The sequence below is a fragment of the Periplaneta americana genome, chromosome 1 (assembly GCF_040183065.1).
Source record: "Periplaneta americana isolate PAMFEO1 chromosome 1, P.americana_PAMFEO1_priV1, whole genome shotgun sequence".
NCBI lineage: Eukaryota > Metazoa > Arthropoda > Insecta > Blattodea > Blattidae > Periplaneta > Periplaneta americana.
This window is the reverse complement of record NC_091117.1, coordinates 150,697,579-150,710,673: the sequence shown is the minus strand read 5'-3', so window position 1 is coordinate 150,710,673 and position 13,095 is coordinate 150,697,579. Positions and strand designations below refer to the sequence as shown.

The window sequence follows — 13,095 nt, the reverse complement described above, 5'->3', positions numbered from 1 at the left end:
CCACAGTCTTTGGTTTAAATCCTGTAAAGACTACGTCAGTTAAGTTGTGAAAGAAAATAAGTTTCTGTTGTGAATGTAATATAAGAATATTTATTTTTACACCATTACGCAGATATTTAACTATAAATTACCTTACAGTAAGCAATAAACAATGTCAGAAAATTATATTCAAACACAGCTGAGAACAGTGAAATTTTAAGAACGGCAGAAACTTTATTCAAAAGTAACTGGAAAAAACATGTCCTTAGTGAGAGGACTGTGAGAAAAATTTACCAGCCATTTCTCATCCACGTGAAAATATACTCTGCTAGACGAGACATTATATAAATTACAATCCAGATGGGAGAAAAAAATCTAGGCAATCCGAATCCTCGAACCTAGACACAGTGGCAAGCATACTGCTATCAGTGACTAAAGTTGAATGTTCAGAACGAGGTTATCACTTTGCTGACCCTCAATCTACTACTCAGTCGGAACGCCACTACTGTTCTCCAACCAGGAGATTAACCGTGAAAGGAATGTGCTTACTATTGCGTCATCTATTGGAGCGATGTAGATAGATAATACTACCGTTATAACGTCAGTTTAAAAAAAATATGCGCTCTCCTGCATATGTTATTTCCTGTATGGAGGGATTAAACGACTAAGGCATTCTTAGACATTCTTAGCCCGAGCTTCCGGTGGATGATCAGCGAACTAACGTTTTTCGTATTCATAAACCATTGTTAGCGATATGATGTGATATGAATCCTGTACAAGTAACCAGTCGAGAGCCGGGGCTAGTTTAGCACGCTCGTAGCGCAGGCTAGCGAAATGTCTATGAGTAGCACCCCAAGAGATTAATCGTGATCTAATTTTGTAACTAGGGTAGTATAAGAATTTGTGTATCAGTGTTATCGTTTGTGCTTTGAAAGTTAGCCAATGGAGATTCATGTACCGACGTGTGGGACCTTATGACATCTTATGACATCAACATTCATTCACAGCATTTCCCCTCTGCGTCTCATTCCCCTGAGACTTTCACCTGGTTGGAGTACAATCTTGCTTCTCTGGGAACTAATACTAGTGTTCCCCTTGTCAAAAGCTCTAGATCGATTAAAATTGGACCACTTTTAAATATAGAGTAATAAAAACAACAATCGGCTCATTTTTGGAGGTCCCTTATCCTATGTCGTTCTCGTGGTTTTTCTCAGGGACGAAGGAAATTTTTAAAATGATTTCTAACTTTTTTTATAAATTCAAGTGATTAGACATCTTTCACCTATGGGTGCATTAATCTTGGTGGTAAGAATATAGTTGTCAAGAATCTACTGCGAAACGGACTCCTGAAGGACTGGGTTCGAGACCCTGTAACTGAAAGATATTTTCGACAGAAGATCAGAATAAGGCCCACTTCTTCTATTGAGAAAATTGTGACTCGTGATATACTAATAAGAAACAAACAATCTCGTCCTTTTAAGTGGAATAAGTCTTATTTCCGTGAAATTTCCTCAATATGTTCAGCCGAACAATGTACTCTGTACAGAGACAAAACAGTCAATAGATTTGGAACTCAGATATTCCATCAGTCCCAAAACTAAATCCAGGAACGCAAATATCTCTCTAACTTCTGCTCTTCCCATTTCAATCGTCATATCTGCAATAAAATAAATGGAAATGTACTTACCTGTGGAGTAAGGGTTAGCGCGTCTAGCCGCGAAACCAGATGGCCCGGGTTCGAATTCCGGCCGGGGCAAGTTACCTGGTTGAGGTTTTTTCCGGGGTTTTTCCTCAACCCAATGGCAGCAAATGTTGGGTAACTATCGGTGTTGGACCCCGGATTCATTTCAATGGCATTATCACCTTCATCTCATTCAGACGCTAAAAAACCTAAGATGTTGATACAGCGTCGTAAAATAACCCACTAAAAAAATAAAAGAAAAAAACTGTAATGTCCGATTTTCACCTCACGCAACACTGTACAACGGATCCATTTTCGAACCCAACACGATGGGATCACCTCCTGCACATATATTTTACAGTTTGCTTAAATTGTTCAATTTTTCTGCTGCAATACTTTTGACTCTGCTGTGTGATGCTCACTCGATTCCACTGTGGCAAATGCTATGAAATCTGTTTTATTGGTAAGCAACGACCGCAGTACATGAATTTTGCTAATGGAGGTACTTACTCTTGTGGGTTATTTTAACGTGTTAATTCGTCCCCTGAATTGGCTTGAATCAGTTGATTAGCCAACACTACATTGATCGTAATGCTATTGTATTACGTAGAGAAAGACGGGATATCCCCAAGCTTCCAAAAACAATATGAATAACGCCCGCTACAGTCAACTGTTCCGTAAATAAATGACTGATAATGGCCGGAGTAATTAAATAAACATTAAAACAATAACAAAGAAGTTAATTGCTTACACAAATGATAATTTTTGGATTATAATACTCTGACCTCGTGGGTTATTCAACGACGATGACTACATGTCACTGAAGGAAATCGATAGCTAGTGAATGATGATAATAATAATAATAATAATAATAATTATTATTATTATTATTATTATTATTATTATTATTATTATTATTATTATTATTATTATAATGCATCATATTAACGTAACTTGAAAAATGTATAAAATATAAATTTCACCCATCACCCCCCTCCTCAATATTCTGTTATAGTGTGAATCTGTAATTTTAATTTCGTAGTTTATTTTACGACGCTTTATCAACATCTCTAGTTATTTAGCGTCTGAATGAAATGAAGGTGATAATGCCGGTGAAATGAATCCGAGGTCGAACACCGAAAGTTACCCAGCATTTGCTCAAATTGGGTTCAGGGAAAACCCCGGAAAAAATCTCAACCAGGTAACTTTCCCCAACCGGGAATCGAACCCGGGCCACCTGGTTTCGAGGCCAGACGCGCTAACCGTTACTCCAAAGGTGTGGACGTTACAGTGTGAATCATGGCTGCCAGGAAACATATTATGTTACGAGCTGCACTATTATGTGAATACATATATTAGGCATTGTTGGATCCCAGAAAAGTAATCACAGAATAAAGAACAATATTGTAGATTTATCATAAACAACTTCTATGTGAGTTGGCTAATGACATCTGGAAATATGTTATACAGAGTGGAAGTGAAATAATCCTGCAGATTCAAAGGGACGATAGGGTACACTTAAAGGAATAGAAAATCTGTATTACGTTTTGTGGTTAAATGCACGGTTAATTAGAAAATTAAGTGAAGTTTCAGCAGTCAGACAACATCGTCACTAACGCAGTCCTTTCTTCTCGCAATACAGATGTAAGAGTTCAACGAACTCAGGTCTACCTCCCTACGCGAACCTCTCTCTCTGGCTGCAACGTTACAACCTGAATCGTTCAGTGGCTGGAAATTAGTGGCTTTTAAATTAAGTCAACACGCAAACCATCCATGCTATTAAAATATACCCGAGGGATAACAATTGTTTATTAGATTTTATATCGATATAGATCCTACTCCCTATAGTTACCGAATAAGAGGGTGTTAAACATTTGTAAAATTAAAAAAAAAAAAAAAACAATTTCTCGGAAAACTATGAACTTTTCACCAATATGGTATTACATCTTTTTGTTACATTAAATATGAGCTAATCGCTCTGAAAATCTACAGTATTATTTCACTTCCATCTAAGATATTAAAATAATGTTAAAACCACTGTATTGAGCATCAGAATCATCTTCATTTTCTAATGGTTCTTTTTGATTCAAAGAATCTTGGCACTCTTGCGAGTTAAAATACCAGCCCCAGTTTTCAGACGTTCCAAATTTATTTTCTGCAGTCCACACCTGCGGAGTAACGGTCAGCGCGTCTGGCGGCGAAACCAGGTGGCCCGGGTTCGAATCCCGGTCGGGACAAGTTACCTGGTTGAGGTTTTTCCTAGGGTTTTCCCTCAACCTAATACGAGCAAATGCTGGGTAACTTTCGGTGCTGGACCCCGGACCCATTTCACCGCCATTATCACCTTCATTTCATTCAGACGCTAAATAACCTGAGTTGTTGATACAGCGTCGTAAAATAACCCAATTAAAAAATTATTTTCTGCATGACCCTTTTTGATATTTTCATAAAATTTATTTGATTTCTTTCATAGCTCATCTTTTTACACCCAAATGGCGATTGAAATCTTGAGTTAAAGAAATCCATGCTTGTTCCTTTTTTCTAATGGATGTGCCATCACTACGTTCGTCTTCAGCTACATTCTTATAATTAGTTGCTAGATCTGCTAAAATATGTTTCGAGATAAAATTACTGCCCCTTACACGTTTTTTTTTTCTAGATTTCCGTTATAATTATATTAGTCTGTAATATTTGTAAAATGTAGAAAACAACTTTCCGGTAAAAAAAAAATACCCTAACTACCGTACACCACAACACATTCAGAAAACTTCTGTACAATCACTGGCTCGTTGATTCCTGTTACATTGCTCTTAACATCACGTTACCTAACCAAAGTACTTCAAATGTTTGGTGAAATACTATTACACTAACAGAATATTTAATTTTTAACAACATGTTAACGTGCTGTTAGCGTTATTTTAACAAAACTTGATGAAACTGGTCCTTAATCTACAAAAATGGATAATCTTTCACAACTTTACGTTCAGAGGTTAAAGCTAGAAACTTTACACTTTATGTTCACAGCTACAAATGTGCGTACCTAGTATTATTGTAATCGAAGATGATGCTTACAGTAGATTTTCAAATGCACCACCCTCTGCATCAATATAATTTTGCGTTCTCGCATCAATCGCTTATTGGTAGCGTCACCAATATTGACATTAATTTGTTCTTGACTTTGACAACCAGGTGAGAGTATAATTACAGTTATTTTACTTTCAATAATACGCCTCCCATACAGTTATGATTTATGTAATTATGAGCAATGTTTTAACAAGTTTTGTAACACAAAGTCAGTACCTTTCCATGCTCGATACAGAATAAATTACATACAATTCCCTCGGTAGTCATGTTAGATCTATAGCAGTAGTAAAAGGCAGACATTTACCTAAGCGATATCTGTTGTTTGGCGAACCCTCTATTTATGGATGAAAGACGGTTTAACTTGCTGGGTGATGACTAGGGGGCGGATGTTATTTTTCACATTAGGACGATGCCTATTAATATGGAAATTCTTTCTATGTTAATATCAACGTTAAAAAGTAATTTCTTATATTGCATTTTTTACGGTTTTGAACAAATAGGTCATTTTTATATTTTTTCGGCATTTCTTGGTCATTTTTAATACTTTGAAGAACTTAAAATCAATTAGAATGCATTTTACTTTTATCTTTACCGATAGGTCTGTTAAATCATTTTCTAACCAAATAGGTCAGTAGTAATTACCTACTGAATAAGTGAATAACAGTGAAGTTTGAGTTTTATGGTTTGTAACAGACTCTAAAGTCCATCCCTCATTCCACTGAAGGTTTCACTTCACACAACGGAAGTAATATAAAATGCTTGACAGCAGCTTAGTTTAAGTGAGGACTTTGACCGCTACTGTTCTTTTCTCGGTACGATGGTATCTTTAGAATTTATTTGGAAGGGGGAAACTTTCACCATGTCCTGGACAGGACGTTGTGACCTCAACATGGTTCGGAAGGGATGTCTACTGTAGTAGACAGAATTTTTAACACAAAGATTGCAAGAATGCACGCTGCCCCCACAATTTGTTTTGTCATTCACACTTCCTCAACTGGAAGATCTGGTAACAAAAATGAAGTGAGGAAGGAGGAGGAGACGGAGAATGAAGACATTGACATGGACTAGCCCTAATTTAAACACATTGTAAACTCTCATTAAAATCTATAGTTTTTCCTTGAAACCTTCATTTTGTTGGATGTTCATTTCCTTTATCTTAGCCAAATTCCAGGAAGTTGCCTCTTCTCTCCGAGATTTGAAATAAGTTGACTAATTTTTAAGACGTTGTGGTGCGAGTATGATGAATAATATTTAAATGTCATTTACTTTTGATTTTATGTCATTTTTCCATTAGTTTAAGGGCATTTTAATGATCATGTTAAGTAGATTTATAGGTCATCAACATCCGCCCCTAGTGATGACATTTTGCCTGTTTCTTTAAAGTCATTCTTATAATTATGTTATACGTTAATAAGGCACTGTTTAATATTTTGTGATTTTCTTTTAGATTTAATGAGAGTGAGCTATTTCTCACTTATTATACAAGATCACATTCACACTGGATGCTATGAATACAGTTTTTTGTGTCCATGAGGTTTGGTTAGCGCTCTTGCTGCAAAAAACGTAACGAAGAGTGTTGCTTTATTTTAAAACAGTTTTAATATTTCATTGTTCAGCATAGTCTTTAATTGGTCCTGTATATAATTTTCTTTTTTAATTTCCACAGACCGTTTTATTCCAGTCATCTCCTTTGTTAAGTTCCCTTTCAGGCTACTTATGCGGTGTAGTCTCTAGGGTAGCGGGCGAGACTCTTACTTCGAGGCTGCTCTCAGGCGTGGGTTCGAAACCCACTTGGGCTGATTAGTTTCTTTGGTTTTCCCCAAGATTGAGGCGAATGTCAGGTAATTCCATGGCAAATCCTCGGTCTCTTCTTGCTGTCACCAATTCTACTTACGCTGGATGACAAAAGTTCCGACGATTGGTCCCAAACACATTCGTCCTTATATATTTGTCCCGACCCAGTTTGGATTCCATTTCATTTGGTCCCAAATTGTCATTAGCCCCAGTCCATGTTTTCCCAGATTGCAATTGTTACCTGTCCCTGAATTCCGCTTGCCCCGACCAATTAAACAAAGTAGTTTCTCTCATAAATTATGTGTTAATCCTACTATAAAGGACAATCTGTTAGTTTTTTTTAAATACATGTCTCTCAAAATATTATTTTTAAGGCCAAAAATGATATATTGCAAGATTGTACTGTATTCTGTTTATGAAATAAAATTATATAATTTGTTATAGTCTGTATTTATAAGACGTTATTTTTCAAGTCATATATTTATTTTTTACATACCGTGTTGATTCTTTTAATATGTTCAACAAAGAGGTAAATTTTAGTACATCATGATAACCCAAAGGGATTCACCTCTGGAAACAAGGAAATTCCCCTATTCATCGTCAACTGTCTTTAAACGTCAAGTGAAAGCACACATAGACAGAAAATTACATGAAATGTAGAACATTAAGTCAACAAAAAATGGACGTAAAGGGACCGAGGGGCATGTTTTTATGTAGTTAAACTTCAAGACAATGCTAATTAAAAACAAAAACAGTTGAACATGAGGCAATTGACGATACTTTTCTTTTCCGTGCCTGATCTTCAGCTGTTTCAAATCGAGTTAACCCTGGTGGGTATTTTGGCTACGAAGGTCATTAATTCATATAAGTAACGCTATGTAAAGATTCATCTTTAAAGACGAGGGAAGCTTAGTAAACACAATTATTCATTTTGGTTGTTTATAGTTGAGTTGCCGAGATCTGCAAAGTTTAGAAGCAAAGAGGAAAACCCGGCCAATGACGGGTGTTTTCAGCTTGTTATTATTTTATAACAAAAACACTCCGTTCAGTGGCTGAATAAACTTGTATCCTTGTTTAGTCAAATTGTTATGATAGTAAATATTGGCTTCATTAAATAAATATACCCCTAAAATTACTTTTCTTTATCTCGAAACAAGGATTATAGTTGTATTGGTTACGTTCTTATTCGTAAGAGGTCTTCAATTGTGCTGTTTCTTTTTATTCGTGCCATTACTTCTGTGAAATTACATTTATTCCACACACATTGAGGACCTCCCTGGTTGTGTTATCAGCACGACACAAAGGCACCACTGAGACAACACAGGATAACACATCAAAAGAGTAAAAGACACAGTCCCGTAAAAAAATGGAAGGTAAATATCTCCCATTGACTGTGCCGGATATCGAACAACGGATCACTTGGATTGAAAGCGCCATACCCTGGTCAAAGAACGAAGGAGGCGGGCCATAAAATAATTTAAATTTCCTAGATAAAAATTATTTTAATTCAATACAGATCTCTTGAATTTTCCTGACTAATTTCAGACGCTGTTACACGAATTAAGAGACGGTTTTGACATTCAGAATGAAGTTAATTTCGATAACAACATTGGTTACATTATTTTTGTTTTTATGTTTCTGAATTACAAATAAAATATCGACACTGTATATTCTAGCGCGTTTCGTACATGTCTTTGACCTGGAAATGTGATATATCAGCCGTTGCTATAGACGTACGCAAACCCGCTATATAAATATACCCTACCAAGATCATAGCCAGATGGACAGTCTTTTTCTAAGAGAGCTGGTTGTCAAACTTTTCCACTCATACTCTTACCATAGTGTCAGAAGTGAGTATTTAGGGCACCTCGAGGGCCTTGGAAAGTCGAGAGGGAGTCAATTCCCTACAGGATCAGAGGGGGAAGGAGGCACCACAACGTTTTCAGAGCAGGTAGTAGCCCGACGGTACTAAAAATGCCATTGCTCTAATAAGAAAGAGTGTAGAGACGCGCGGAGGGTTGAGGAGAGGGGCGAGGGAGGGTGACTGTGACGTATACGTCCATCTGTATAGTACATTATAGTAGGGCTAGAGTAGAAGGGCGACTGCCGCATGCGCAAGTTCGTGCCACCTCTCCCTCTCCCTCTCTTCTCACGGAATTCCGACTGCGCATTAGATTCCGCCAACCACAGTAGGAACGGGACACTCGGGTCCGCGCACAAAGCTCACATCATGCCGAATACCGCTTCTAGACCTTACGCGTACTTCCAATTGCCTGCGTTAAGCTACGGATTCAAACGATGTTTATATGGACCATTTTAGCGTGGTTTCTCGCGTCAGATACCCACCTTTAAAAACTACTGTTAGAGGTCTTTGTTCACATGAAAGTGAGCATACGCTGTCAGCCATCTTTGCTGAAAGGGGTGAACTATGGGTGTTAGGGAGCGTGCGCAAGAGTTTAGTTGGTAGGGGGTTGCAAGGGAGGGGGTGTTTCACAGAGAGAGGGTGAGATGTAACTCGTAAGGGATGATGTTGGACCATTCTCTCTAAAGAAGGTCGGTGGAGTTCTACAGCTCAGTCTAGTCTGATGGTTCGTCTTGACGTCATCAAACAGAAGAAGGTCTACATTTTTTGTATTTTTAAAAGGAATGGATTTGAGGAAACATCTGCCGGCTTTCATCTCCGTAGCAACGGGCGTGGTAGCTGTTCTTCTTCTGGTGAGGACTGTAGAGGATTTTACCATGGTTATTTTTTCGGTGCATGACATTTATAGTTGCAGCAGTATTTGCCAGTAGCCAAACCTTCTCTCTCTTTCTCCCTCCCGACATGTGAACTCGACGGTCTTTTCAATTATGGTTCGATGAATATAAATTAGAATTTAAATCATCTGTGACAGGATACATTTTCTAAACTCCGATAGACCGTGAATTGTGATTGACGTATAGTAGGGAGGAACATGGGCATACGTAAAATGGATTTTGTGTATGCAACAGACATTTCCGTATCAAGTTGAGTATTTTGTATAGTCATAAATTTGTTTCTAAACGCCCGCTCATCTCTTATTGGTATTTATATTTGATGCCGCCCACATCGTTACATTTTCAGTGTTTGACCTATTTTCGCAGGTAATCTTAAACTAAAAAATTGTTGGTGTTGTATTAATATTTTCACTGAATTAGTTATTGCTTTCTAGTATTAATTCATTTTTGTGGATACAATAATATTGTGGAAAATTTACTGCATCGATTAAAATGTCAAAAGGAAAATTACTTTGCTAAGTATAAAATAAGGGATTGATATGCAATTTTGAAACCTATATTAAAATAAATGTCTAGGAGTTTTGAATAACTTTTCATAATTTTTAAGAAAACCAAGAATTATTAACCCTTTAAACCGTTCAGGGAAAACGAGTATGTCTCTTTAAATGTATGCTAATTTGGTATAAATTTCTTCCTGCTAAACTTTCAAGCTTCAAATTGTATACCAACACCGAATAATGAAAAATATGAAGAATAGATGTAACATTAAACATATTATTTTCGTGTTAGGTGAACTTATTATAAATCCACCTGAGTCATTTCACACTTTAAATCATGTTTATATATAAAAACTTAAAAAACTGAATCAATAGGTTATCTTTTGTTTTCATGAATTGTTGTGGAGAAGGCTTTGGAAATTACATAACTTGCATGATTGTAGAAGGTATTGAGTGCTAAAATTATGAAAGAAAGATGTTATTATTTTTATTTAGTACTGTAGTTGGTTTACAGACTTTTCTTACATTAAAGTGGGTACTAGCTATTGCACTGCAAATTTTCCGTGACAATTGTACTTTAATTTCTGATTCATAACTTACAAAGAAAATGAACGGATAGAAATAGTCTTGAGAGTTGAAGTGAATATTTGCAACAGATTAATTTGAAAATATAAACTATAGATATTAAGAATGTCAAAAATATTAAAAATGTATGAACTCAAACAAATGCATAATTTATGCAGAACAAATTGTGTCACTACTTCAAAAGAAAAAGTGAGGTGATGAACCAAAAAAATTGGAAAATATAAAAAATAATCGGTGCGAAAATTATAAACCGGTACCGATATTATAAAATATTTACTAGAGATGGGAATAGAGGAATGGAAAAGGATAACTTTAATGTAAATTTGAAGACTGTAATAAATTTAAGGTGAACAATACAATATGAACTTCCAATCAATAAGGAAAACTTTTACTTTTAATTTTTGCTACTCTGCTATTACATTCACTACTTCTGTTCTCTTTTTCTATTTATGTGTCCATTGCATCATTTTTACTTTCTTTTTCGAATGTTTACCTTTTTTGTTAATAATATTTACCTATGCCTATATGATTTTAAATTATTTTATATCTAATGGGATTTGAAATTGTAATTTCCTGATGCATTGAAGTGTATTTTTTTTTTCTCTGTACGAAATTTTATTAATTGGCTTTATATTTCATAATTTTAGTTTATTGGTAGTAGAATTTTGTATCAAAAAATGCAATTCTACAGTTTTAATTTTAGGAAATATATTTTTATGAGACAATCGACATTTTTTTATCTTAAAACTTTTATGCTTTCATTTTCAGTTGAAAATTTATATTTGCGGTGAATTAGTTCATTGTGATAATTGTTACATTTGACTAAGAACTTTTTTTTAGTTTGAATAGAATGTTTTTCAAAGGTAATTTTCCATAGTTACGAGAGAGAATTTGCAAAACCTTGCAGTTCGTTGATCATAATTGCTTAGCTACATCCAGGTTAAGACTGAATTGTGTGTTTATTCTTTATCTGTGCTTCAAAGTGGTGTCCTAATTACTACAGCTGCAACTAATGGCAGTAAAATTAATACAAGTACCAAACTTATTTTTAGGATATACACTAAGCAGTATAAATCACAAGTGTTATTTTATATTAGCTCTGATTACAAAATAATATTTTTCACATTTCATTAAGTCAACAACATTCCTTTTATGTGAAATATGTCGAATATCTCTGTGATGTAGTTCATGTACAGTTACTTATTTTGAAACAAGCACATTAGATATACTGTATCTGGCCAAAGCATGGCTAACAAAAAGATTATCTTTAACATTCTGTAGAAAGCATCAACCTGGGTTCAAACTAGTCTAAGCTATGAATGTTTGTTACAAGTGTTTTTTCCTCTGTTATTTTAAGTAAAAGCTCAGGGTCATGTTGACGCTACGACAATGGAGTTAAGTTCGTAGTCAAGTGTTAGGTTTAAAAACCTTAAGGTTTGAATTGTATAAACCCGCCTCAAATTATAAAATCGAGATATACGAAAAAAAAAAAAAATACAAAAAGAAATAAATATGACTATAGCAATAATTTTCATATGGTGACCTAGTGGGTATAATCCATTAAATCTTCCTATGATTAATTCTTACTTCGTATCTCGGCTGAAGTTTTAAAAACACAGTTGGTGTTTGAAATTCTCCTACCTAGGACATAGATCCTTCTCTTTGATTAATATATATGTTTTATGTTATTTGAAATGCAGCTTTCACACAGTGCGGATTCCATGTCACGGGATTACTTACATTTTTTTTTCTAGCATGTACGGTCAAAAATGGTCGTAAGAGAAAAATATCGAAGTGAAGCAAAAAATCCATAAGAATGTTATAATGTGTAATAATTTTCATTTATATAAAAGGAGACAAAACTATTAAATGCTTTCGGAAATATATCAACTTTTCTTGTTAGAAATTATTTTTATTGCCAATTAAACTTTTAGATAACAACTGTATAATTCAAAAGTTACTCAGTGATGACGCATAATTGTAAAATATTAATTTCATAATCTGTTCTGTAAGAAAATTGCATCATGGCATAATGTGTAGTTTTTACCGTTAGGGCCTGTATGCTGTGTGAATTTTCAGTAACACTGTTATATAATATGTTTGAATCTCGCAGTTCGTGAAGAAGATTTCTGTTCTCCAAGCAGATGAGGAAATCTCCTTATGTGCTAATTTCCCGAAAATTAATTTTGTGGCTGAATTTGAATTATAAATTTATAGCTTTCTTTTTACTACCACTCATGCTGTACTCAGCGATTAAAGTTGAACTTTAACGTAGTGTTTAAATGGCGGCCGTGGATTTGCCTACAATATGAATGTAAGTTGCTTGTGATGTTTTCTGAAATGAAAGTCTGTCAGCGTCTTCGAAGTCCACCATTCTTAAAATATGATATATTGAAAATAGAAAGATGAATATACCAGCCACTGAGTTCATTGCTGTGGATGTTATAATATTTATGGCTAGAAATTCCGTTGTTGTTTATTCAACTGTCCGAACAGAGGTCGGTATCTCATAAGTGGCACTATTAAAGCATCACTCATGAGGCAACTAAGCCTGAAGATAATGAGGTAGGGTAGTTCCTTTCTCCCTCTGTTGCAAATATATTTCACTAATTAGACAACAAATGTATACAAACACATGTTCGTCCTCCGACGCATATCGTCAAGTGAGATGTATTGCCTGGAAATAGATGCAATTACCAGTCAGAACTTCAGTCATAG

The 13,095-nt window shown here is 35.3% G+C and overlaps 1 protein-coding gene across 7 annotated transcripts in view; it reads left to right on the top strand.

The window, feature by feature from the left end:
* LOC138701991 (nose resistant to fluoxetine protein 6-like) overlaps positions 1–13,095 on the top strand; it is a 1,327,025-nt gene that overhangs the window by 85,920 nt on the left and 1,228,010 nt on the right. The window contains exon 1 of one of the 7 annotated variants that reach the window (XM_069829467.1): positions 9,057–9,253. The exons of the other annotated variants lie outside the window; for them this stretch is intronic. The gene's annotated coding sequence lies outside the window, so the exon portion shown is untranslated. Of the gene's footprint in view, positions 1–9,056; positions 9,254–13,095 lie in introns of those variants that run through there. 7 annotated transcript variants of the gene reach the window in all.